The sequence below is a fragment of the Neolamprologus multifasciatus genome, chromosome 22 (genome assembly GCF_963576455.1).
Source record: "Neolamprologus multifasciatus chromosome 22, fNeoMul1.2, whole genome shotgun sequence".
In the NCBI taxonomy this organism is placed as follows: Eukaryota; Metazoa; Chordata; class Actinopteri; order Cichliformes; family Cichlidae; genus Neolamprologus; species Neolamprologus multifasciatus.
Window position 1 is genome coordinate 29,531,261 of NC_140459.1, and position 27,427 is coordinate 29,558,687.

The 27,427-nt window shown below is 40.9% G+C and overlaps 1 long non-coding RNA gene across 1 annotated transcript; it reads left to right on the forward strand.

Annotated features, from left to right (window-relative positions):
* Positions 1-3,975: 3,975 nt before the first annotated feature.
* LOC146493707 (uncharacterized) lies at positions 3,976-25,436 on the forward strand. The gene is made up of 3 exons (XR_014871978.1): positions 3,976-8,050; positions 8,140-8,218; positions 23,185-25,436. It is a non-coding gene; the product is annotated as an uncharacterized LOC146493707 (long non-coding RNA).
* The last annotated feature ends 1,991 nt before the right edge of the window (positions 25,437-27,427 follow it).

Below are 27,427 nucleotides of genomic sequence, written 5' to 3' on the forward strand. Positions count from 1 at the left end.
GCTTCATATTGTGTCCTGTGATTGCATTAAAATTCCAAAAGGCACAAACAACAGGGCCAGCTATGTGTCTTGAATTAGCTGAGGGTTAGCGCTAGCAAACAGCTATTGGCAGTGTTGGGAAGGTTACTTTTAAAATGTATTCCATTACAGAATACAGAATACATGCCCCAAAATGTATTCTGTAACGTATTCCGTTACGTTACTCAATGAGAGTAACGTATTCTGAATACTTTGGATTACTTAATATATTATCATGCTGTTTACAACTACATGAATGTACTATTGCTGTGATTTATTACTGTTACTGAAGGTCCGCGGCTCCGAACCGTAGTAAAGGGACCTCTGGCTAATACGGTGGGTTCCTTGTCGGGATCGTAGCTGAAAACTAGCTTTACTTTGTTGTCTGGGTCGACTTTGCTAGCGAGAGACAGAGAGAGGCGTTGAAAGGCTGCTCCAACGGATCTTATTGTTTTCGGAGGAAAACACGAACACGGTGTACAGTCGAGTCTTAATAGCTTACTTACAACTGGGTTCGTCAGGCACTCTTCTTGGCTGCAGTGGTTATTATTATATTTACATGCTTCCAGCTCCTGTTTCTGCTCGATGACAGCTCGTACTTTTCCTTTTTCTCCCTCCCTCGCTCACAGACACATAACGGGTATGGCAGTCCATTCTCCCTGCAGCACGGACTACACTGCCCATGATGCTACATTCTTTAGAGCTATACCTGTAGCATTCTGCCTATTAGCTTAGCACAACAACAACAAAAAGGCCTCTCTCACCCAGGAAACACGCAGAGAGAGAGAGAGAGTGTGTCACCCTGTAACCATGGCAACCGTAACGCTGCTGCCTGGAACAACAGAACGTAGCTGTCAAACAAAACCCAAACAGTCCTGACCCGCCACAATATGAAACAGGGAAGTACCGCCGTGTAATCCATTTATTTCAACAAAGTAACTGTATTCTAAATACCACCTTTTAAAACGGTAACTGTAACGGAATACAGTTACTCATATTTTGTATTTTAAATACGTAACGGCGGTACATGTATTCCGTTACTCCCCAACACTGGCTATTGGTTACAGCTACGTGTGTCGACCGTCTCCAAATGGAAGCTTTATAAATAATTTTACACACCATGCAGTTGTTTTAAAAAAATGATGGGCATTTTAACATAGCAACCCGTGGAACGTTACGCACTTTTTCAAGTGGCTAATCCAGAAACTGCATTTGTGCGTTAGCTTCATGTTCAAATTAAGGGTTGCTACTTCAATCTATGCACAATGTTTTATGATCAGTATATCTGAATGTTATGCAGCACTGCCTGATACAAATTAAATTTTTGGATGGATAATTTAGAAAACAGTGTTTTCTGTTTATTTTTATTTTTTTGCTAAACTGTGCTGAGGTTTTCAGGGACACGTGCCTGCACTCTCTGTATTTGAAAACTCAGAAAGATGACATTGAGAAACAGGTAAGCACATCTCAGAAGAACAATTTTTTTTCAGCAGAGTGATGCTAGTGTCTAGCCAAACATGTGTCTGGTGTATTGCTGCCCACATGAGACAGAAGCAATATTCTGACATTTTGGAAAGCACTGGCTAAGAATTTGCTAAAGTCTTTACTATCTTTATAACTGATGCACAGGTAAATGCTCTCGCAGAAAGGTTTTGTTGTCATCAGCTACATTTGCACGCTGTCACAGAGCAGAAGGCTATCAACACAGATCAGACCTTGTTAGAGCGCATTTGCAGACTGTCAAATGACAACAGATTGTGTACAATCTATCACGGCCTAATGTCTAACATCTATAAACTGTTTTGGATTGATATTTGATCCTTTGCATGTAGAAATATTTTGCTGACCAAAAACAGAAACCTAGAATTGCAACTCACAGTTTAAGCCACATGGACAAAAGCATGATTGCTGCTGTGTTGCATCACCTCTTCTTTTAATAACATTATGCAGGTACTTGGAAAAGAGAAAACCAATTGGTGTAATTGGAAGGGAAGGGTTTTTTTCATTCTTCCCCAACGGTGGATTTCAGCTGTTCCGATATTGTCTGTCTTAGAATGAACCAAATGCAGGAGACTGATTTATATGTTGCTTCAAAACAGATGTGCAAGTGAAACCTCAGTCACACAGGCCTATAGACTTCTGCTTGTTAGAGAAAAATGTGTTTCCCCGACCATTTGGCAGGTGGTTGCTACTTGTTGCTAGGTGAAATTGGTCACAAAGGGGGTACTGCGCTAAAAACCTCCTTGTGATTGCTTTGTTTCCTAGCTGACTGCTGCAGTTGCCCGTTGATTGGTTGGACAATGGTTATCTGCAGACACTTGATACCTAACCACTGAGCAGTAGTTAAACTTGAAAAGGTGTGACTCAAACTGGATCCAGAAAATATTCACTTTCAAAGTAAGAGTTGTGTTTTAGTGGTAATAAGACATTTTAAAAAGTGCAAAAAGGGAAACATTGTCCATTTGTGGTTTGCATTATTGTTTTCTTTTCCCCACTGTTTTATTTTTGCAAATAATTTCACCTAGCAACAATAAGCACATACTTACAACCAGTGTTGGTCAAGTTGACCAACACTGGTCAGTAATTAATTACCGATTACTTCCCCAAAAAAGTAATCCCGTTACTTTACTGATTACTTATTTTCAAAAGTAATTAATTACTTAGTTACTTTTTAAAAACACGATTTACAACCTGAATAGGTGTTTAAGCGATAGATCTTTCAGCCCAATTCTACTTTTTCTACATAATCCATCATACAAAATGTAATCAAAGTCTCTTTTTAAAACTTGTTTTATTAGTTTTAACCTTTTAACTTTATGCATCAAGCAAAAATGTAATTATATGCAACATTCTCTGACTGGAAGAAATTTGTTTAACATTGAAACTTATTTTTTGCACATTCCAGCACATAAAATATTTTTTTTGTGTGTGTTTACACTCAGTCTTTCAAATAGATGCAAGTGAAACACAGCAGAAAATAAATAACATCAAAGACTAGCGGTTCTGTTGCTCTATTTTCACCTGTATAGCAGGTGTGGGGTAGGCGGAGGTTTGCCCTGGTGCAGGTGTGCCGCAGCGGAGTTTCTCTGTGAATTTCCCATTACGTGGTAGCGCACTCGGTGCTTGCTTGGAAGTTTAGGGGGTTTTTGTTTTGCTGTAAAAATAAGTTTTCTTCCCACGCACAACGGACACTAATGTTTTTGTCATTTTTTATGGAATCAAACTCAAAGTAAGGTCAGTACTTCCACGCTTTAAACGCTGCATGCTCATACTCTCTCCTGTACTCGATATATTATCCATTGTTGATCTGCACACAGCTGTTGTCACGAACGTCGCACTCGCTTACGTCACTGTCATGACGTTACGCAGTAACGCAGCGTTCCTACGGGAAAGTAACGGTAATCTAATTACCGTTTTTGCAATAGTAATCCCTTACTTTACTCGTTACCCGAAAAAAGTAATCGGATTACAGTAATGCGTTACAAGTAACGCGTTACTGCCCATCTCTGCTTACAACAGCACATTAAGTGGTTGGGAAATACAAATTTTAAAGTAAATGAGTAAAGAGTGACTTTTCTAAGCCTGTGTAACTGTGGCTTTAGCAATCAAGTTCTTACAAATATCATGAACTGTGGTCACTGACAATAATTTTAATTTTGTTGCCAGAGGTGACCGACACAATTCAGCCTATTTTTATTGGCTTACCACCATAAGCCCTATCACACTGATCACACCCAATCTCATCTGATCTTGGTAGCTAAGCAGGGTTGGGCCTGATTAATACTTGGATAGGAGACCGCCTGGGAATACCAGGCGATATATGCAGGTGGCTTTGGCTATGAAGGTATGAAGGCAGCTTATCTATTAATCTGAATCTTGGTGTTATCATCAAGAGATAAAGGCCACTCATGATCTCACAATGATGTTATACATCATACAACCAAGACAAATGCACAACGTCTGGAAACTGCCGCAATTTTTGTAATTTTCAGTTTGTGAAAAAAGAAAACACATCAAAGTTTACGTGATATTATGAATATTGTCTTAGATTACAGAATTTAAACTGGAATTGGAGTGGCCAAATGAAATTATTGGATTAACAGTACCTAACCCTAACCTTATTTTCAAGATCTCAAATGTATTTTGAACGTACACTCAAAAGCTGTTTCATGGACCAGTGTGGGGTTTTGTTATTTCCTCATAGTTCAGGTAGATACAGTATTTTAACAAGTGGGGCATTAAAAATGTTAAAAGCATTGAAAACGGTCTTCCTTAGGCTGCATTTTTTTTTTTAAATAAATCCATCAGAGAGACTGGAGGGACATTAGAAGTGGTCAAACAAACAGTTTGCTACAGTCTGAGAAAAAAAAATGCAATCACCAGCTGGACATCCACAGAAGAAAAAAGGGGTGGAATAATCAGAGGATCCTTTACAAAGAAAACCAAAGTCTATAATCAGCCTCAAAAACAGAAAGGCCAGATTTGTAGTTGAATGACTTTAAATGTAATCTTCACAATAGTTAATTTTATTATTTGCAGAATGAGAAGCCACCCCTCTCAGAACATCTAGATATACCTCAGATGTATATGAATGAAAGATGTGCAAGGGCCATTAGAATCTTAATTACAAAAGCTGGTCAGGGTGTGAAAGATCGCTTTCATCACGACAGAGCTTGGATCAATAGTACTCTTGTGAAGTGAGGGGTTAGCCAGCAGACCTCAGTATGATAAACTGTAGAAATATATGAAATCACAGAAACTCTTATTGGAAAAAAAGATTAATATCTGAAGGGGTGTAATTTAACCGGTTTTGTTATATTCAAAGGTGTTATTTTTAAAACTTATTGATAGCCTGAGAACATTTCATTCTGGGTACATCCTCGAAATTTGCACTTAACGTTTAAATTTGAGTGTTATTTCAGTGTTATTTCAGAAGTTTTAACTGTAGATCCCAGTGCATGTGTGTCAGGGACAAATCTTTTGACAGAGCAAGAGCTGAAGATGATGACGGGGAGGGGGGTCTCAGCACTTAGGGTAAATTTAGGATGCTTAACAAGAAGCTGCCTTCCTGCTTTCTCTTATTCTCTGCTTCTATTTCTGTCTTTTTTTCTCCCTCTTCTTTCTTCTTCTCTTTCACGCACTTCATATCTCCATCACACCAGGTCCCCTTCTGTCTCCTTCAGAGTCGGTTGCTTCTCAGCGGGGTGGGAGTAAAGTGTTGATTGGTACCATGCTGGCAAATGGCGGGAGATTGGAGGTAGCCCACTGATGCGAGCTCATGTTGAGCCCACACCCCCTTTCGGCCTGGTCTGGCAGGAAAAAAAGCAATGGCAGGGGGCTGGCGGACCAAAATAAAAACAAAATGAAATAGCACTGAGTGAGAGAGGCACTTTCAGCACTTCTTTACTGATGCTACAGCTACAAATAGGCATGACTTTACATGTCAGTGCTTTCCCAAGACTATAGGCTGTTATTTTGTTGCCAGTTGTTATTTTGTTACTTTTGACTGATGCACTGGATTGCATTTAGAGTTTTTTTTTATCTTAGTCTTGTATTTGGGGATGCTTCAGTCGTGATGAGTTATGACTGACTAGTTTGAGTCCCATAGTGCTTCAAAAACATGCAAAAACACATACACCAGAAAGCATCCAATGGGTGAACATCTTGTAGAGACATCTTTTTATCAGACCAACAGAGTTCGAGAGTTCAGACATGGTTAGAGAGTTGGTTTGGCCAGTAAGTAATCTGTTGCAAATGTTTGCACTTTTAAAACAGCTGAGTTAAAGAAGAATTAGCTGAAATTAGTAGCCAATGATGTTTGAAAGAGGCATAAACAGCAACTGGTTATACCTAGTTTCTAAAGTCCTGTTTTGAAGGCCAAAAATCAGGGGTTTCTGCTGTCGCCATCTTGGTTGGAAAATCCAAGATGTGACGAGGAATGGTGAGTCCTCTACAGAGTTGTGGTTGAGAAGTTGTTAGCCAATATTCAAACCACTCATAACCCTCAATTTTGAAACCGTGTGCTATTTTTGACCGTTTTCATAGTAATAATGATAATAGTCAATCATTTCATTTCATAATCTGTTTCACGAGGCTTCACTGCAGAGTCACTGATTACCTGAGGTTCACGTTACATCCAATGATTAACTAGCTCATCTGAATTTTTAACATCACATTTATGAATACAAGTTAAATTAATTTATATAGCCCAGAGTCCCAATTCAAATTTGTTTGTAGTTTTATAACATATAAGTTTTATAACTGGCCAATGGTTCTAGATAAATTACTGCAATAACAGGTAAGGAGGGAGGAAAGATGAAAGAACTAGAGCACAAGGGGGATGAAAGAGAAGGTCAAACACAGACTGAAGGTGGGCAGATGACAGAAAGAGTTACATCAAGGAAACCAGGAACTGAGATCTAGAGCAGCATTTACTCTATTTACTGCATAAAAGCAGTCTGTTTGTACATGTACATCGACTTGAGTGCTGCATTAAAACACCACAATGTAGAAACTAATTTGTTTCAGTTGGAAGTACACTGTCTAAAAGTCAGTCTACACAGTTGGAAAAATAGGACTGATATTAAGATGTTCTTCGCGAAACACACCAGAACTTTTAAAAATGTTACAAATTAATTTATCAAAATGTAACACACTCACATTTACTCCTCCCCACTTCCTTTAAGTAGATAAAGGAATTTATATTATGAATGTGGGACAGAAAAGGAAAAGAAAAAGAAAAGAAAATTAGTGGATACCAATTCACCAAAGTGCAGGAAATGTGCGTGATGCTCAAAAAATCCACGGGGAAGTAATCCCAGAAACCTCATTGCTCGTACAGCAATTCTGATCAGAGGGACATATTGATTTTGTTCTTGATATGATTTATAAGAACTTTATTTAACATTTACTTCTGTTTTCGAGCCTTTTTTTGAACAAACTGTTTCGGTACATCGTGCCAGAAATCACCTTCTCACGGGATTTTGCTTTGAACGAAGTTTCTAATCATAGTCTACATCCGGGGTGTTTTGCTCCAGGTGGATTGCAGAAGAAGTGCAAATCCTACCTCTCAGCAAGTTCTCTGTTTGATTCTTGACTTCTCATTTTGCCCGTGATGCCACATTAGAGGCAAAACCGGAGAGCTATGCGCTTTGAACCAACTAGGTGTGAAAAACCTTTAACCGACGAGTCTGTTTGTAAATGTGCCAGGTGGTGGTGGGAACGAGAACACAGCGCACGCCACCTCTGCGCCACGCCAGAGGCAGAAACATGAGGCTTCGCTAAATGTCAACCATGACTTTTTTCCTTCATTTTTTAAAAAACAAAAACACCAACTGACTAGGTAGTGATGTTGTGGGGGATGTTTTTCTTGTGAGGAAAAAAAATTCAGACTATAGGATGGAGGGAGACAGCGCTAAGGAGGACAAGTAAGCTTGTTGAACTCATTGCCAGCTTCCCTCCCTTTTTCACTTTCTCCCCTGTGCTCGTTGAAGAAAGATTAGCTGGTGCGCTATAAAGGTCACAATAGTGAAGTCCGTTTTGGCAATGTCAGCCATGGGATTGGATTGGCCGGCCTTCAAAGGGAGGGATTACCATAGAGCCACGAGCTGAAAGTAACCCAGCGCTGACGGGCCAGATCGCAGCCAAATGACAAATTACAGCTGGTCTGGTTAGGTCTGTGGGCCAAGAGAAATAGTGCGTGTGTGCGTGTCTTGGTGTTGCAGCAGACAGATGAAAGCTCCTAGAAGCTGGCTGAGCTCTCGCTCTATTATACAGACGAGTGCCTCTATTCTCTCCCTGTCTCCACACGCACACGCACACACTCCCAGAGTTGAAGTCCGCATGACTCCGCTGCCCTCTGTCTCCTTATGCCTCCAGGACAAAGACATCAACGCACACACACACTTCTAATCTCTCACACGCAAGCAGGCGTGCCCTTCAAAGCCAAAGGAACTGGAGCAGACGAGACAAAGATGGACACGGTGGCTTTAAAGACACGAGCGGGCGTGCGAGTGTCTCCTGTGGCTGCAAGGTAACCCAACCTGTCCCTGTTTATTCCTATTCATTGCACTCCTGTCAGCAACACAGCTTGACCTTGGCTTTGTATTATGTACCTCGCAGAGAAAGTCATTAGGAGCTTTGAAGATGAATGTACAGCATCATCGGCGAGGGACTTGTGTGGCTCCGCGAGGACACAAAGGTGAGCTGAGGTAGCTTCTGCTAATTGTCACAGCTAATTTACACTAATTGTATTTATTTGCCTGCTGCCTGACCGTGGCTCATCGACTGCCGGCTTTACGGTTCAGCAAAAGTTGCGATCGGGTTCAGTTGTTGGTCAGAGCTGGCTTCCGCTTCCAGGTCTTTGGGGTCTCCCTTGTCAGTGTCTATCTAAGGGACACCAGAGTGAGTAGCACTGTTAAAAAGTACTAAAAAGGGATCATACAGTTAGAAGCACTCACCACTGTTGCTTGACAGGACGGTCTATGTAATCGTTAGTTACTGTTACCGTGGATTTGCTCAATCCACAACCAGTCGCAGCAGATGGCCGCCCCTCCCTAAGCCTTTTCTGCAGGAGGTTTCTTCCTGTTAAAAGGGAGTTTTTCCTTCCCACTGTCGCCAAATGCTTGCTCACGGGGCTTGTCTGTGCTATTGCAGGGTCTTTATGCCTTAAAAAAAGCAATAAATAATTCAATTGTATTTTTCATTGTCCTAAATATACTAACAGGGTTCACTGTGGAGAAAATGGATAAATCGCCAAAAAATGCACTCATTGTTAGCTAAGAACAAAGTGCTTACATGCATTTTTCGCATGCAAAAAAAAGAGATAATGGGCAAAAAAAAAAAAGTGCGACAATTAGGAAGAATGGCAGTCAAGATGCTACACTTTGTCTTCTAAATGCACAAACTGTCTGGCTTAATTAGGATACGTAGGACAATCTCAAAGTAACACTCCCAGTAAAACACCCCCGACGGGAAAGCATACACGGTAATCCACAATAATACTCAAATTATCTCATTACAGTTCATTCATGTGGGATGTGCAGAATGCATTAGCTTACAAATAAAATGATTTGAACATTATTCTGGCTTTCCTGCTTCCCTGTAGGGAGTGTTTATTCTATAAAAATAAATTGTGCTTACACTTGTCAGCAGATATGCATGCTGAGTGGAGACTTACGCACGACTATGCAGAAAGGGAGAGTTCTGGATAAAGGTCTTGCTAGCTAAGCATGAGATTCGTGTCTGTTGCATGTAGTGCACATCAATCTACACACATTAGACAAAAGATAAACTAAAGAAAAATCTACCTGCCTTTGAGAAGTCTGGGCCTTGCAAAAAACACTGAATATTCTAATAGCATAGGGTTCAGGCTGAAGGTTAAAGAGGAGTAACCCTAACTCTAACTTTACAGGGTTAAAGACAAGTATCTATGTTAAAATCTTAATTATTTCAGTCCAGTCAGCCAGCTCCCTAATTAGTTCAGTGTTGATATGTGGTTCTAGGCTGTGAGCTTGTCACTCCTAACAAAGAGACACCAAGCTCAGCAAAACAGGGATGACAGGGAATGGTGGTGGGCACACTAATGAACTTCAGACAGAGAACTCAAGTTAGAAAACATTCATTATACCAGCAGAGTATAGTTAGAGTTTGCAATCTAGGCTCTGAGCTCATCATACTCTACAGAATATGTTCTTTATAAACTGGGCAGTGATTTGTCAAGGCAGATGCTGAGGACCAGTGATGCAGAGTTGTTATGGACATGTCATAGGTTTGGGTGGGACGTCATGAAGCTCACATGGGCAAATTTGTAGGATGTGTTATGTATAATATATGAGAATAATGCAGTAGCCTATACGTGGGCAGATTGATCCAATTATAGCGCAATAGGATCAATACTTAGATTTGTTTCTAGCCACTTAAGTTCAGTACAAAAATAGTTCAAAAATATACACTATGAAAATGTCTGAAGCTTTTTGTGTTGACTGTCACCTTGTTTTATTTACAGTGCTCCCTCGCTATATTACAGTTCACCTTTCGATTGTCGGTTAAACGTCGTCACCTGCGGGTGCCTTTGGTTTCATTCTATAATACCGCACTTATTTTTCTACAAAGTTTGAACTTTTAAAGTGTTTAAACAAGAGAGAAAAGTGTGAAAATGTTCATGCCTGTCTGAGAAAAGTGTATAAAGCATGTAGTGAGGGGTTTTACAGCCTTAAAACATCCATAATGATTGTAAAAAATAAAGTTGTCTACTTTGCAGATTTCACTTATCACGGGTTATTTTTAGAAAGTAACTCCCACTGTATAGCCTATTGCACATTTAAACAGCAGATGTTGACCCAAAGTGCTTTAAAGACAGGCACATTTACATTCCAGGTCCCCAAGAAGTTTCAAAATACATAAAAAGGTGAAAGTTGTGTTTTGTTATTCTAACTAATTATTGTAGAAAGTAATTAAAATGTCATTAAAGGGGTTCAGAATTTGCAAATTGATGAGAAATTCCTCTCATAAGTCATGACAAACATCTCTCCCCTACACTACGCTGCCTTTATATGATAAAAGTATCGGTATCGATATTGGTATCTGCAAACTTCCCCCCATATTGATTTGTATCAGATCGATACCAAAACACTGTTGCAGTATGTACTCTCTTAACTTTCTGAGATTTGAGCTATCATTGCTGATGACCCCAACCCTGACCCCAACTTTAACCCAGTAAAGCCTAAACCATGAAATAGTTGCCAGAAAATTCTTATGTTTATAAACTATAAGGGTTTATTCAGCCTATTGCTACATCTGACATTTTTCATTACATTTGGCCTTGCCCTGTTTTTAGGAAAAAAAATGCTTCTGATGTGTTTCAGTTCATAAGAAGTGATTTTGTGGTTTTTCCTTGTGCAGTGCTTCAAGTGCACATCCACTTGTTTCTTTAAAGCCCTGCTCTGGTCACTTGTATATCCACGTTGGATTCTTTCCACTGTCTGAAAATAATAACCGTCTATCATGACTTTGATTTCTCGGGACAAGGATGAAGTTAAGTGCAAGTGATCGAGTGCATCAAGTAAGTTTGAACTCAGTGGTCGTTTTCATCCTCGGGTCTGATGCCGAGGAGGAATTCAAGCTCTATAACCAGGGAATAAAGTGGAAAGTGGAACAATCTGGAACGGTATTCTGGCATTTTCATTTAATGAGCACTTTAATCTGATAGGCAGGTTAATGCATAACAGTGAATGAGTGAACATGTCATGTGCCGCAGCCTGGTGTTGCTTCCAGTGGGGGCATGGAGACACTTTCTCAGTAATAAGAAAATAATGATGTCCCGCGGTACGTTTACACCTTAAACACATCCCTTTCTCCTCATCCCTTTGGAGCATTCATGGTGCAGATGTAAATAAAGTTGCAGTCCCACTAGCACTGCAGAAGAGGATTTAACATGACCAGTGTAAGTTTTTTGTTTTTATTTTTAAGTGGCATCTAATTTGAAATGCAGCTTGATAAATATCAAACACACAAGCTGTTTCTGCACAGTTTGTCAGAAAATGTATATCCAGTTAATGTGAAATGTAAAGAAAACTCTTAATGTGCAATGAGAGATTAGGAAATGACTGCTACAAAAAGCTAAGTACGTTAGCCAAATGAAATTTTATAAAATGGAAACTTAAATCTGACATGTAGTGGGAGAGTTCTAAAATCAGATATTGGATCGTTACCTGATGGAATCCAACGTTTTTGTGACTTAAACTCCGTCGTCTGAATCCACAGATAGCAGTGAATACTAGAGTAAAAGCACAGGTCAGCTGATCACAGCCTGTGCACAAAGAAAGATCTCTTGGAGCTCACAAAACACATTATTGTGTGACTTGTGTCTAAGACATTCTTTTCCCCAAGCTGCCCTGCTGCACCCAATCTTAGGGTTTCTCCACCTCCGGAATCCTACTTTAACCCCTGACCGCAACCCCTTTGAATGTAGAGAGAAGCAACAAACAGGCTTCTCCTTTTGCTCCTGACCTGAGCACCACCTTCAGTGTTGGAAACGGCTGTTTCATCACTGCGCTGCAGACTAAGAATATCAGCGAGCCTCAGTGTGAAGGCTGGGTCAGTTTAAAGATGAAGTTGGTGTTTGCCAAAGCAGAACTTGAATGCACCTCACACATCAGCATATTCAACTTTTCTACTGATACTATATGTTTTGCACTCAGGAAAATATTAGCAGTAGAATAAGAAGACATCTACAGATATCGTGACCAGAATATCTGTATTTTCAATCACAAAAATAAAGTGGTAAATGTAAGAGAGTGGGATGGCGATGCAGTGGATTGCACTGTTGCTTTACAGCAAGAAGGTTCTGGATTTGAACATTCCAATTATGCATACAATTTTCCTTTTTAACAAAGTTTCTATTTAGGGCTGCTAATAGTTTCTTCCTGTTAGATGGGGAGTTTTTCCTTCCCACTGTCACCAAGTGCTTGCTCATAGGGGTCGTCTGATTGCTGGAGTTTTCTCTCTATAGGGGCCGTTACCTTAGAGCACAGGTGTCAAACTCCAGGCCTCGAGTGCTGGTGTCCTGCAGGTTTTAGATGAATCCTTGATTCAACACAGCTGATTTAAATGGCTAAATGACCTACTCAACATGTCTTGAAGTTCTCCAGAAGCCTCGTAATGAACTAATCATTTTATTCAGGTGTGTTGACCCAGGGTGAGATCTAAAACCGAGCACTGGGATTGGGCAACCCTGCCTTAGAGAATAAAGCTCAAGGCGACCGTTGTTGTGATTTGGCGCTTTATAAATAAAATTTAATTGATGGAGTCCATGGACTGATGACCGGTGGTCAGTGTCAACTGGAATAGGCTTCAACCTCCCTGCAGCCCTCGACAGATGAGACGTTAAGAACATGAATGGATGGGTATAATCAATGAACAACACAACAATATTCAGGCCTGTTTTTTTGCTGTACAAATTGGACAGAGCAGAGGAAGAATGATGGATTATTGTAGGTTTTACCATAGCAGTCAAATCTAGCCTTGAGCTCAGTGCACCAGAGTTTGCATAAAGCAACGCTATAGTTTGCCTGCTTACTTTTTCTAAAGCTTGGCATTTGTCTGGGCAACGCTGCACACAACTTTCCACTCTTTCTGAGCGAATGTTATGTTTATAAATGAGACCTCAGGAGGCTGCTGAATGGGGCAGGTGGTTTAGTTTCTGCAGAGGCACACAGGTGGGATGCTGCGGGCCACAGGTTATAGTCACTCCAGTTATTGCTGGTTGCTTGGCACGGCAACTCGCTGGAGAGCAGCAAAGCCAACAGAAATCAGTGACTCACCCTTCCTATCTCCCTCACACTCTCTCACTTTTTTTCCCATTCCATTTCATCCACAAAGGGGGCAGAAGGCCCTCTCTCTGAGCACGGTGATGCACAGAGACATGTATGCCCAAGCATTAACATTTAGTTTCTTGCTTTTGAAGATATAGTTCTACCCCTGCCACTCATTCCAGGTGGAAAAAAAGTGAAAAGAAGTAAGTTTGGTTCCCTTCTCAGCCTCGCGCTTTGTGGATCTACATTAGCCTCTGGAGAGCAAACAGTCTGGAACAATCTCTCCCCACCAGACCTCTTTCAGTCTTTCTTTCTTTGTTATGTTTTCGCCATCCGCTCATCTTCCCCTCTTGTCCTCGCCCCGTAATCCTCCAAGATATACTTTGCTCCCATTACACGTGTGTTCCCAGTCAAAACCGATGAATTATAAATGAACGTCCATGAAGCAGAATTTCAGAGGTCTCCTGTTGCTGTTACACACAAAAATACTGCCCAGAGGAGTGGAGGCATTATGATACGGTCATTTAACAGATGCTTTTATCTTAAGTGAACAGTAATACATGCTGTATTTTTAGCTTAGACCTCAAGGGCTTTAGCCGATTGCTGGGATTTAAGAAGCAACATACAGTTTGCTCTGCTGCTGGCCGAGTCGCTGCCTTCACACTGTATTGTCTGTCCATATGTAGGGCACACGAACTGAACCTTTGGGAAAGATGTCCCATTCCATGTTATCATCTGTCAGAAAATAAAGAACTGAGCTTGTCCGAAGCCTCGGAAGAATCTAGCGTATTTGCATAAGCCTTGTGTGAAAGTGAACAGTAAACCTGTCGTTGCGGCTCCCTCATTGCTTAGCCTCCTTTTTCTTTGTGGAGCTTCACCTTCTTCTTCTCTTTCTGTTTCTTTTATTAAACTGAATCAGTTTTTCTTGTCAGAGTCCTCCCTCGCTCCATCACTTTTTAATAACCCTCCTCGCTTTAATGAGTTCTGTTATGTACACAGGGGGCAGCGGCTAGGGGCCAATTTGTGATTTCACATCAGATCAGATCAGAGAAAGCTAAGGAAATAAAAGGGGGGGAAACACACACACACATACAGCTTCCTGTGTGTCTCTTCTTCTTCTTCTTTTTGTGCCCACAAGAGAGAACCTTGCATCTCATCTGGGCAGCCTGGGGAATTGCAGCGCTCCCCGAGCCGCCATTTTGGAAGCATCCTGTGGAACAGCGAGTCACCGGAGAGAACTCCTTAGGGGGCGAAGGGGAGAGAGCAGCAGGAAGGGAGAGGGAAAAAATGGCAAATGATGGTGTGTACCCGCATGAGGTTAGTTAACTTTTTACATCTGGAAAAGCCTAATGAAGCTCTCCTGTTTGCTCTTGCCGGGTTCTGTAACTGGAGGAGTTGCAGAGAGGTGAGGGATTTAGTAATGGGATGCAAGCTGCAGAAATCCTCAACTTTCACATCGGGGCTTTGTTTATCTCTCCTAGGCGAGGGAGCAGCAGCCAACAAAGCGGCTCCACCACACACGACTCAGACAGTGTCATAACCTCGCCCATTTTAGCTTGCCTGAGAGGTACTGCGTTGCCGAGCTGAGCTGGGTTTTATATGAGACCAAAGACTGTTGCAGAATCACAAAAACGAGGATGATGATACGCTTCCTTGAGCTATTTTTCATCAGCTCTTTGTTTCCTTTAGCATTTATAATATGTGGTTGATTAAATAAACATGATATTTTCAAAAGAAAAATGCAGTAAGCTATATATACATATATATAGTCTCCTCTCACCCTGCGGGCGGTCTCTCTTTCAAGCTCGGGTCCTCCACCAGTGGCTGGGGAGCTTAAGGATCCTGCACAGTACCTTAGCTCGGTGGTTCCCAAACTTTTTTCGCTGGGCCCCCCTTTGTTTTACAAGAAAAATGTGCGCGCCCCTCCTCACGCGCGCGCACACGCACACACTAATACGTCCTCCAACCACACACACCCATATTTTGCTCAATTGTGGTTTATTTCACACCTCAAACATTTAGTAAACAATTAAGCAAATACAAGTAATCTGCAGGTAGTAAGAAAATAAAGTACTAACTCTTTTACGCTACGTCCACACCTACACGGGTATTTTTGAAAACGCAGCTGTTTCGTCCACACGTAAACGGCGTTTTGAATCACCAAAAACTGAGATTTTTTAAAACTCATTTTTTGCGTTAACGTGTGGACGAGGAATACAGAGTTCGTCAGGCAACGTCAAAGGTATGTGCCTTTTTTCACGTCATGCTGTGCACCACATTATTGTTTACATGAGAGGAATTGCAGAATGACAGATAGTCAGATTAACAGTATTTTGTGTCTATCTTCAGGTTTTACACGCGTACATATACACGTTACTGTCAGAATCAGAATCAGAATTGTGTTTATTGGCCAAGTATATGTGCAGACACATAGAAGGAATTTGGTTCCGGTAGATGGTGGCTCTCAAGCACAGCAATTTAAATCACACACACACACCCACACACACACACGTGTCTATACATACACAGACATACACAACGCTGTGTAAACCAACTATAAATAACTAATCTAAACTTATATACATAAAATACAGAAATGAAATGAGGTGGAATGAATACTACAGAATGTACATAAGGTGCAGTTGCAGTCTGGCAGTGGGAGCAGTGTGACAGGTCAACTGTTTAGAAGGGAGATGGTGAGGGGAAAGAAACTTCCCTCTATTTAGAAAGGCAGAGGCGTCACGGTGTAATTATTTTACATGTAGTTGTTTTTTTCCTGTGTAAAAATATTCAACATTGCTATCAATACATTTTTCAAAAAATGCCTCTCTGTGCAAAATGGGTTTAAAAACATAAACAGCTGTGGGATACTGTTTGTCTGTGATTTAGACAGGGGAACAAATCGTGGCAGGATCAGCCTGATGTTATTTGTATCCCACTGTAACTTTACTGTATAAAGAGCTAACATCTCCAAAATGTCAGGAGTAGTTAGTCATTACAAGAAGTGTTTGTGAACTAAAAATCAAGAATGTGGGATACTGTTTGTCTGTGATTTGGAGAGCCCAGCGGTGCTCCCAATGAAAGGAAAACCAATTTTGCAGGTGAAACCAAAGGGAAGATATGCTTCACCATATTTTCTAGTCTTTGGCTTAGAATGAAGTCGGTTTGGAAACATATTCAGCGATGCTTCATCTCCTGCTTTCGTTTGTGTGGGCGCCCCGTGCTAGCAGTGTCCAAGCTTTGTTTTTTTGTTTTTTTTTTCCCTTTTTATGCCGTGCCCCCCCCCCCCCCCCCCCCCCCCTGCAATGGCTCTGCGCCCCCCCTAGGGGGCGGGCCCCACACTTTGGGAAGGTCTGCCTTAGCTGTTCCTAGCACTGCTCTCTTCTGGACAGAGATCTCAGGTGTTGTTCCTGGGATCTGCTGGGCCCCAAGCTGGGTACAGCTGGATAGCATAATGGTAAGACCACATCCATTTGGAACAGGAGTCATAGGTTTGACTCCCGGGGTGTATGTATCCATTACGGGTCTCAGGCAGACCCCTGATGCCAACCAACCTGACTCAGCTGGATTGAAGACACTTGCAGGAGAACCTGCAAATTCCACACATTTCTCAAAATATTTTGACTTAGATAAACAGACAAAACATTTAAAAAAAGATTTCCTGACAACATAGATGGAGCTCAGAGTTTGCAAACCTGAGTATGTTACCCTTGAAATACTTAAAAATAAAGTGGAAGCAAAGTGTGCTATAAGTACTCTGAGTGCTATACTCACTCACTGTTCAGGGACTGTCTTCATAGTTGCTGTGAGTCTAAAAACAAGACACAAATAAAGGCCATTTGTCACTTTATGTATAACAGATCAGTGCTAAAAAACTGAAGCTCTTTAAAATGATATATAAACACACCTTATTTTCACCAGAAGCACCATCACATACAGGCAAAAGAGCAATAAGTACACTCCTATAACGTCCTTCAAATTCTTGGAATTTGGCCTCCAGCTTCTTCCTGTATGCATCTTTACACCATCTCAATCCTGCATTCAGTTCATGTTGTATCCTCTTCTTCATTCAGTACTGCTTTCAGGTAACTGGTGATCCAGCGTTTGTTGTTGGAAAAACTGCTGGAGTGTTGACAAGTCTAGGATAGATTAAAAATCGTATAATTCTGCACTGGTTTTGCATGTGTGACAGCAAAAATTGGGATAGGAGAATTATTTTCTCTCATCATTAAGGTAATCTTTTAACTAACTTTGCCTTAGTGTTTCTACAAACAGGAAAACTTTAATGAATTCACAAATTTGCCAGCTATCCATGGTGTCACTTACTGGAGCCATTTTCAGCCATTTTTGAGCAGGAAAAAAACAAATCTGTATGGAAAGCACATTTGAGGCTTATGATGAAGCTGCCACAGGGTGGCTATAGCTCAGGAGTTACAGCAGGTCATCTACTAATCGGAAGGATGGTGGTTTTATGTGTGCATGCCTGAGTGTCCTCAGGCAAGATACTGATCTCCAAAATGCAATGATTAAAATTATGATTAAAATTACTAAAAAAAAGTTTACTTTAAATTTTAGTTTACTAAAATTAGTTTAATTTATTACCAATGCAACAAAATAATTGAGAAATGGATGAAAAATGTATTGGTATGTGTAGGCCTAGTTGAAAACAGAGTGGCTATAAAGCTATGCAGGCCAATGCTGATACTGAGGGAGAAGTTGGCTATGCTACGTGTCCAACAGACAAGGCCAACAGTGGATTTTGGTGTTCCTAAAAGGCAATCAGTGCTACTCATTATTGAATAAACGCAAACAAATACAAACTGCCAAAAGAGCAGTTAGCTAACAGTAACTGCAAAGTATGAGAGCAACAAACTCGCACATAACAGACAAATGAACAACAGAAAGACTGTGGCTTAGTCGTGACCTCTGTAGCTGCTGTCATATCAGAGGAGGGAGTAAATGCCCCTAAAGTCTCACTTAGCAGCGGTCATGTCAGCTGACGAGACAGATGGCCTAGTCCAGAATATTCCAGTAATGCCCCTGAGAAGATACCACTTTAGATTATTAATATTTTTACATAAAAGCTGGGATGATATTACAAAACTAGGATGGATGTCTCTTCAAGGCCTATTTATTAATGAAACAACGATGCAGCTGTAGCAAAATACACATTTGATTAAATCAATCAAATACGTCCAGAATGTTCCAGTATTATTGGGAAAAGTACAATGTAAAATAGCAAAAAGCAAATAATTTGCATTAAATTACAGAATTGCCACTTATTCTTTTATCTTTTGCATCCAAGGACCCAGACATTATACAATTTTAAAAGTGATTCTGAGAAATATTTTTCCAGGCGTACTTTAGATGTTTCAAAGATTTTTGGGGGGATGTTGCCAAATTTTTCCACTGAAATTCTCCTCATTTCTTCAAATATTCAGTGGTTTGTTGAGCCTGATCTATGGATGATTCAAGCATAAAAAAGACACCTAACTCAAAGGATGAACCAGTGTTTTATATACAAATAACAGACAATTTAGCAAACAACCAGTTTTAAATTGTGTCTTTAGGCACTTATGAACGGAGAAAAGTACCATCAGATTTTGATCCACCATTGAGTGTCATCTCAAAAGCATCTAATTAGCAACAACTACATTTTTCACCATGACGATGATCCTAAACACACTGCCGATGCAGTGAAAGCAAACCTGAATAGAAAAACACAATATGGAACACTATCAGTCATGGACCAGAGCATTATTATTTCCAATACATAGCATACAGACAATTTGTCATGCCCCTAGGCGTTGCATAGTAGCGCAAAAGGCACTCTTCCACATCCTAATAAGACACTCCGGGTCAGTTGAATCCAATAGAAAGCCACTCGCAGCAGTAGGACACTCTTAGAGCAGAGGCTCCAGCTGTCCATTCCAGCCCTAATTCTAACCTTAACCATAACCTTAACCCTATGACGCAGTGTTTTCCAAAGTGATTCAGGATCAGAAAGTGAAGAGATTTAACATACATAATGCTTTGTTAGGTTGATTTTCATGTCACATATGAAAACACATTTATAGATTCATTCCAACCCGCTCTCATGCCTCCGAATGTGTAACATACCGATGGTTTGTCACAGTCGTCGGTATGTTACGCGTTGGGATGAGAACGTGTTGCATGGATTGGCCTCCCCAGAGCCAGAACTCAAGACTATTGAAGCAGTGTGGGATTAACTTGACAAGAACAGAACAAAAGGCAGAAACATCCAAATGAATGTCTTTCAAGAAGCCTGGAGAACTATTCCTGAAGACTACTTAAAGAAATAGGACCTTAGAGAGCTCGGGCTTGTATAGAAGAATTATTATTGATCATTATAATTGTACAAACTCTTTTTTGGCCATATATATATATATATATATATATATATATATATATATGTAGAGAGAGAGAGAGAAGAAAGAGAGAGAGAGAGAGAGGGATAATGTATTTCAATCTGTGTTTGTATGAGTTATGTATGTTTTATTAAACCACTGCATCCATTTCTCATTTTCAGACTTTGCCACAGTACTCTATGGTTGAGTCAGTTTAAACCAATCATGTTATGTCACAATAAATGAATCAGAAGACATTATATTGCAACCTTTTTCAGGAAAAAGTCAGATTCATCCAATCAGGTTCAACAAACGCAACCTTATCCTGTGTTCTTTTTCCATCTTAAATTTTCTTTTCTTTTAGCCATCAATCCTATATTTGTTTACTGGGTTCAAACAAACAAGTTGGACATGGAAATTTATTGGAGCTGCCAACACTGGCATGCAACAACTGCATCATTTTTATGCCTGGAGATGAATCTAAATATAGAATTATTCTCTTAAAATAGACTAAAATACCAGTTCTTCCCACTTTGGGCGATACAGTTACATAAAGTTTCTATCTCAGGAAAAGTTTTATAGTAGCAGCATACAGAGTGGGTTTGTGGTGTAAGATCCAAATTGCAATAGCAGAATGGGTGATTAATTGTCTTTTGTCGCGGTAGCTCCATTGCAAATGCAACAAAAGTAAAAGCAAAGGTATGCAGACATGAGCTAAACAAGCAGAAATTAATGCACTGAAGAGCTGCGCCAAAGATTCTGTCCAAAAAGCACAGAGCTGCAGAAATACTGTGGACAATCAATGCGGTGTAACAACTACCAGCAAAAGTGGGTTGATTTAAGCACTTCGGCTTCTCAGAGGTACTTTGTCACTAGATTTACCGATTTAGCTATTTTATGGCTTTGTACTTTGGATAGACAATTTATGCTACTACTAACCAGAGTCTTTAAGGAGCCATAGAGCTCATAAGCAGTCTGTGTCGTGTCAAAGACTCTCGAGTGAGGCTGTTGTTTGCTGTCACATTAGGTCTGAACTTGTGCAGTCTGATTAAAGCACAATGTCAGTTGGCTACTTCTTAAGTTATGAGAGACTTGAGTTTTGGTTTCTGCCCTTCATGTGTGCAACATGAGGGAATGTTATCTCACTCTGAATGAAAAAAAAAAAGAATATTACATTTAAATAAAGATTCTCAAAATTAATACAAGGATCTACATTTCATGGAAGCGGAGTAAACATACTAAATGTATGCTTAGTATCTGTACTTCCACTCATTGGTCCCTTCTGTGTGAAGCAAAATCTGTGTCAAACTAGCCAGCAGAGAGAGAGAGCTATACAATGCCTAAGAATGAAATAACCAGCAGCAGATTATAATAAATTCCTTCATTTATCATTCTTTCCCAGGGCTCAGTTGAGAAGAGTTTTAAAACCTTAACATCTTAGTGTGGCGCCTTTGGCAATGTAAGCACTTTATCTATGGCTAAAGGTAAACAGGGAGATTTGCTAAATCTCTTTTGATCTAAAATTCCATCAACCAAATTGTTTCATTTCTTTTTCTTTTTTTTTCGGCCCAGATTAATAATGATTAAGTAATACTTTGTTGATCCCGGGGGAAATTCCCTTCTCTCTCACCTCTTGGAGATTAGAGGTCAGGGGCTGTAATGGAAGATCATCCCTGGGGCGCACAGGAATTCTTTGAATTGAGGAGTAAAATTATGTGGTTTGGAAACATTTTCCAGCTTAAGGGTGTTCTCCGGTGTTATTACACGAGGCAAAAAGGATTAGATTTCCCCACAATTTACTCACATGATATATATTTTTCGCTTGACATGAAAATAGTACAGTTGTCACCACGTGTCGAGCTCTTAAATTTTGTCATGTTATATTAATTACAAGAGATCCACTCACTTTAATGTGGAATGGTGGAAACAACAAAACACGTTCAAACCCGAAGACGCATCCAACAACTTTCTGTTTATCTCGTGCATAAGTTTAATTGACTTGATGTTATAATCTGATATTACCTGAACTATTTTTCCTGCAGTTTTCTGCCCCCCCCCCCCCCCCCGCCCCTTTTTATATGGGCTTTACTGAACCCCAAAATATGTCGAAACAACAAACACGTGATTATATATTCGTCACAAGCTGTTCGAGTTCTGTGGCCGGCTTTGGTGTTTGAGCTTTCCTCCATGATGCTTGCATGTCACAAACTGAAAAGAGCAAAGTCATGTGACCACAAACGGGCTAGTTTCTTTTAAAGAGGACAGTGCACACTGGGGTAACACAAAAATAACCAAAATGGGCATGATTATGTCAATTAGAGAGTCTGAATGTCAGTTTTGATTCATTTTTGATTAATTGCTCAGTCCTAATGGGAACATTGTGGTCATAAAGGGATAGACATGGTCAGCAACAATACTTGTGTAAGCTTTAGCATTTAAATGATGTTCAGCTGGTGCTAATGGGCTCAAAGTGTGCCAAGAAAATAACTCCCACACCAATTATTCCACCAACAGCAGCCTGAGCTGTTGATACAAGGATGGATCCATGCTTTCATGCTGTTTATGTCAAATTCTTATCCCATCATTCACATGTTGAGGTGAAAATCAGGACTCATCAAACCAGGAAATATTTCTTTAAATTTGTTATTTCCCACAGCCCCACCAGGTTTACTGCATTTCAGTATTGGCTTCAGTTTCCCACCTGAAGACTGCACTGTTTAAAATTATTAATGTTATTATTATTTTATTTCCATGCTTTCTATATGGATCTGTGCCTCCTCTGCTCTTGACTTGAAAATTATTATGGGTTCATTTATTCTACCATGTTAGTCATTTATGAGTTCTGGGTGTGCACATCGTGTTCTCTGTTTTTTCTTTTTGTGGGTCATATTTTTCCTTTTTTTAACTGACATAAATGTTGTAGCTCTCTTCTCTCAGTTAGCAGTGATCCTTCCAAGATGACCGAGTATTTACAGTGGTGACAGATTGCTCACTGGCCAAGCTCTCTCCTGAACTAAGGTGCTAAGTGAGGCACTGAGTGACCCAGCACAAATGTCTAACAGCCTGGTGTAAAACTGACTGAACCGAGAGGAATGGAGGAGTGATGGAAAGACAATCTGCTCTGACCTAATGGTATCATCTGTTGTGAAAGAGAGTGTGGTGCAGTCCAGGGCTGCTTTGGCCTGGTTGCATTTATCTGATTTGGACTCTGCAGGGATTCCAGACTGTCTGATATCTAAGGGATCGGTGACATTCTTTTTGCGGTAGTAGTTTACATTCATTATTTGGCAGCTTGGCCAAGCTGTCGAGGTTTCTTGTCTCCAAATCGAAGCTTGAAAAACGTTTTTAAGGGCTATGATTACAGAGTGTGGAAACCATGAAGAGTAGTGGGCAAACACATGCCTCTAAGGTCTACAAGAACGCAGCTTTTCATTCCATAGGCCGTGCCAGGTTATTTATCTGATTAATTCTCCTTCTCTGTCTAGGACAGCTGCTGAAATCACTGAGTGGAAAAAAAGAACAACAAAATCTGTGGACCATCCATGATCCCAGTTATTAGACAATGGAGTGACTCTGGGATCAGAGGAGGAGATGTGATGCTCTGGCTGGAGCTCCACAGGCCACAGAGATGACACATGGATAAACACCATGCCAGCGACATGATGACATGATGGGGCCTTAATGATAGTTCTTAGCACCTCATTCTCGTCAGGGCTGTCACAAAGTCACAAAGGTTCATATGTCTGGCAATGTTTCCACAAACAACTCTAACAGAAAAACCGGTGATATTGTTTTTCATGACTGAAAACGGGTAATCAGTCCAATCAGAAAAAGTCCCCTTTTCCTTATTTGTTCAATTAAACTCTGCTTTTATCAATATTTTGACAGCAAAATGTTGACTGACTTCCAGAAAATTAGCATCTAAATTTGTATTTGGAAAAAATGTATTTGCTCGCCAACCACTTCAGTAGCTACATCCTACTAGCTCTGGGCTGGACCCCATTTGAGTGACACCTAGTGCATACCTTTGGTTGTAATGAGTGGTTATTTGAGTTACTGTTGCCCTCCTATCAGCTCGAACCAGCTTGGCCATTCTTTTCTGACCTCTGACATCATTTCTCAAAGAGAACTATCACTCACTGGCTATTTTCTATTTTTCACACCATTCCATGGAAACCCTTGAGATGGTGAAAATCCCAGTAGATCTGCAGTTTCTGAAATACTCAGATAAACCTTTTTGGCTGGGTTTTAATTTTTACCTTGGAAAAAAAAAAGCTCATCTTTCACTTTTTTGTGGACCAAAGTCTGTATATAAAAGATGGACATAGAAACCATGAATTGACCCAGTTTTTGTGAACTGCTGTTTTCAAGCCTCCAATTAAGCACTTTGTGTCCTCATCACTCCTGAATGTTAAGTAATGGATGCATCGGACAAGAAACTAAGGGACGTACTGTGGCCATAAGAGGTCAAACACGCTGCAACTTAATAAAACATCAGCAAACAGAGAAATATTGCAAAATTCACCAAAATTCAAAAAATACCATCGAAGTTTAATGAAACAATAGAAATACACAAAAACAGACAAAAAATATATAATGCATTTTAAATGCAATTAAAATACACGCTACCTGAATCTTTCTCGCCCTTAGAGCACAGATGAACCCTCCACTGGTTGCATGTTTGTCATCCGTTGTCAGATGTGGGCAGTGTCAAAAATGTGGTATGAGTGGCCTGTGGGCTACTTTTGCTTGTGCTGTTGTTTGTCCATCAGCCACAGAGAAGATGGAAGTTATTAGATACAAACAACTGAAGTGAAACTATGTATTAAAACCAGAGGAAAGTGTCCACTGCAGCCACTGTCTCTGCTTTTCGTGTATTTTTAAATCTTTGCTCTGTTTGTTGTGCATTCTTTGTTTTGACATAACTATACCACATGCTATTTTTTCTACTCTTGCTCTTGACGAAGGCGGTCGCACTTTTCTCCTCTCCTCTTCCTCTCCTTTAGCTTCCCTGCTTAGCCTCTTATGTCCTTGTCTAGTCTCGCGTTTTTTGTATTACTTTTCCCGGGAACATTCTCTCACAGTCTGTTCTCTAAAACCTAAAAGAGGAATTATGGATTGGATCAACTGGTCCCTAAATGCAATTGACACCCCTTTCTCAACGAGAAGTTTGGGCTTGGGTGAGCCTGAGTGAAGATATCTACCTATTCGGAACCATGGTAACAGGGTTCTGGCTGATCGGAGCTGGCTTGGCCCTGACTTATCGAAGAATTAAGAAAGCGGAACCGGCTGTTCAAACCCCCACAAGGCGGCCCGCTGGGATTGGAATGATGGGAAGAGGCGTGAGTTTCTCAAAATGGGCTCATTGAGTGCAGCACGGATAAGATCTTGGAGAGGCTACGGCTGCTGTAGATACTCAGAATAAGATTTCTGACTGCAGACTGGATACATCTCGGAAGGGCTAGCCTGGAATAACATCTCTGGGCGCAAATTGGATGACATCTCGGGGAGGCACACTGCCGTGAGTTCTCAGAAATCGGCTCCTTGAGCACAAGAAATGACAACATCACAGAACGCAAGTATGGCGAAGCTCGCGGCTCTCCAACGGGAGATTGAGAGACCAGTGTTGGACTGTAGAACTGCTTTGAAATTCATATGATCTGTTCGCACTAAAGTAAAAAGCACCATCACTTCATGCGGATACCCCTTTGGCGCCAGCTGCGGTCTCGAGGCTGGAGCTGAACAACAACACCCTGATAATGGACTGTGTTTAGTCTGTTCCTTCCCATTCCATGCAAGGCCACCTGGGTTGGCTGGAAGACTGTTTACTTAGCCTAGCAGGGCGAAGGACACTGTCTCAGCTGAACTCTGGACACGCACACACATACATATACACTGATATGCACACACTCATCCCCCCTCCCTTTCCAAACGCCTTCGATGCTTATTCCCTTCCAATGCTGCATCCTTTACCCACTCCTGTTGCTTGTCATGTGTTTCTTTGGTGCATTAAGAGTTTTTTCATGTGCTATGTGCAGAGGTGTTTTATTCTGTTCTCAAACTGATCTCCCTGTTGGAGCTCAGTCTGGGGGGAGTTATTTTTTCTCCTTATCTTTCCTCATGTGGTGCATTTTCCATTGTTATACCTCTCTGACCTGTCTTCCCCATGTGATGTTTTGTGTAATGTATGTATGGTCGGAGGGTAAGATGGCGCCGCCATTGCGTGCAATAGGTCGGCAGCCTTATGAAATTTCCCCTTGTGGGACTAATAAAGGTATATCAAATCAAATCAATTCAAAATCAAAAATTCATTTTGTGTTTTTCCATAATGCTTCTTCTTCTACAATAATTATAGGATTTGGAAGTGTTAGTTGTTGTGTTGTTTTTTTTGCAGCTTTTGTTTAAATTATAATATATGAAATTCTAATGTATAGTGTACCTTTGTGATCTGCAGTGAAATAAACAAAATCTTTCCTAAAACTTAATCTTAAATGCATATTGTGATTTTTTTAAGATAAATTTTGCAGTTCTTGACACTGTATTCGGAAGATTTTCTGCACGTCTTCTTCTGTAACTTTCACTCCTCTTTCCAGTGAACCACAACCCTCTCACTCTAGACAATAAAGGTGTATTTTGCCTCTTTTCTATGTGTGCGGAGAGGATGCTTTCCAGCATCTCCAGCCATTAAAAAAAAAAAAAATCTGTCTGGGCTGCAACCCAACACTTGCAAACAGGGCCAGTTGGGTAGCTCACTCTGCCAGATCCTCACGCCGGATCTCTCCATCACGACCTCCCCTCCCTCCTCCATCTTTGGTATTGGGGTCACGTTTCCCTTCATTGACAGGAAAGACTTCTTTAGAGGGCGGATTAAAAGGCCTCCAAAGCGATTCTGATAGGAGGTGTCTGGCAGCCGATGTTGCTGGCTGATATGTCACAGCACTCAGGAGTGGAGAGGAGACGTGGGGGGAGACAGAACAGGAAACTGCTGATTGGCTTTGACCGGGTGCACAGGTGTGTGCGTGCGTGTAGCCTTCTATGCGCATGTGTGTTGCAAAAGGGCATTTTCCGCTGACCGAAGATGAAAGGATAACTGACGTTAGTCTTCTCTTGTGATGGCTGATTAGAGTGATGCAATCGTCTGCAAGAAAGGGCCACAACAACATGATCAAACCTGCATCGATATACAGATGTGAAGATCAGAGGACACGAGCACACACATAACAACAGTCCGCATCTCAAATCATGAAACATATCCTTTGACGTCATCCAATTTTGGAAAAGAACACTCCACCTTACTGTCAATTGCCAGATCACCAGCTGGCTCATCTCAAGTATTCTTTGCTAGATCTGAGAGAGTAATGAGGGTGTGTGCGTGTCTTTGTGTGTGCACATTGCGGTGGTTGGGGTGGTACTCTAATGGCAGATGAGTGACCCAGTCAGAAAAGGTCAGCAACACTACAGGGCTGATGTGGCGAGGCACCCTCCACTCACTGACTAATTAAATGTCAGTGCTTCAGACTGGATAGAGAAGAGAAGCTGGAGGGGGGGAGGAGGATGGGGCAGAGTAGGGTTTGGGAGGAAAACACAGGAGAGAGTGGCAGATAGGTAGACAGGGAACGGACCTCGTTGTAAATGTCACATGTTACATAAGGCTGGGCTCTTTGGCAGCGGAGAGTTTAAAAAGAGAAACACTTTTGGACAGATGGTTTCTGAATGTTGGAGATTTTT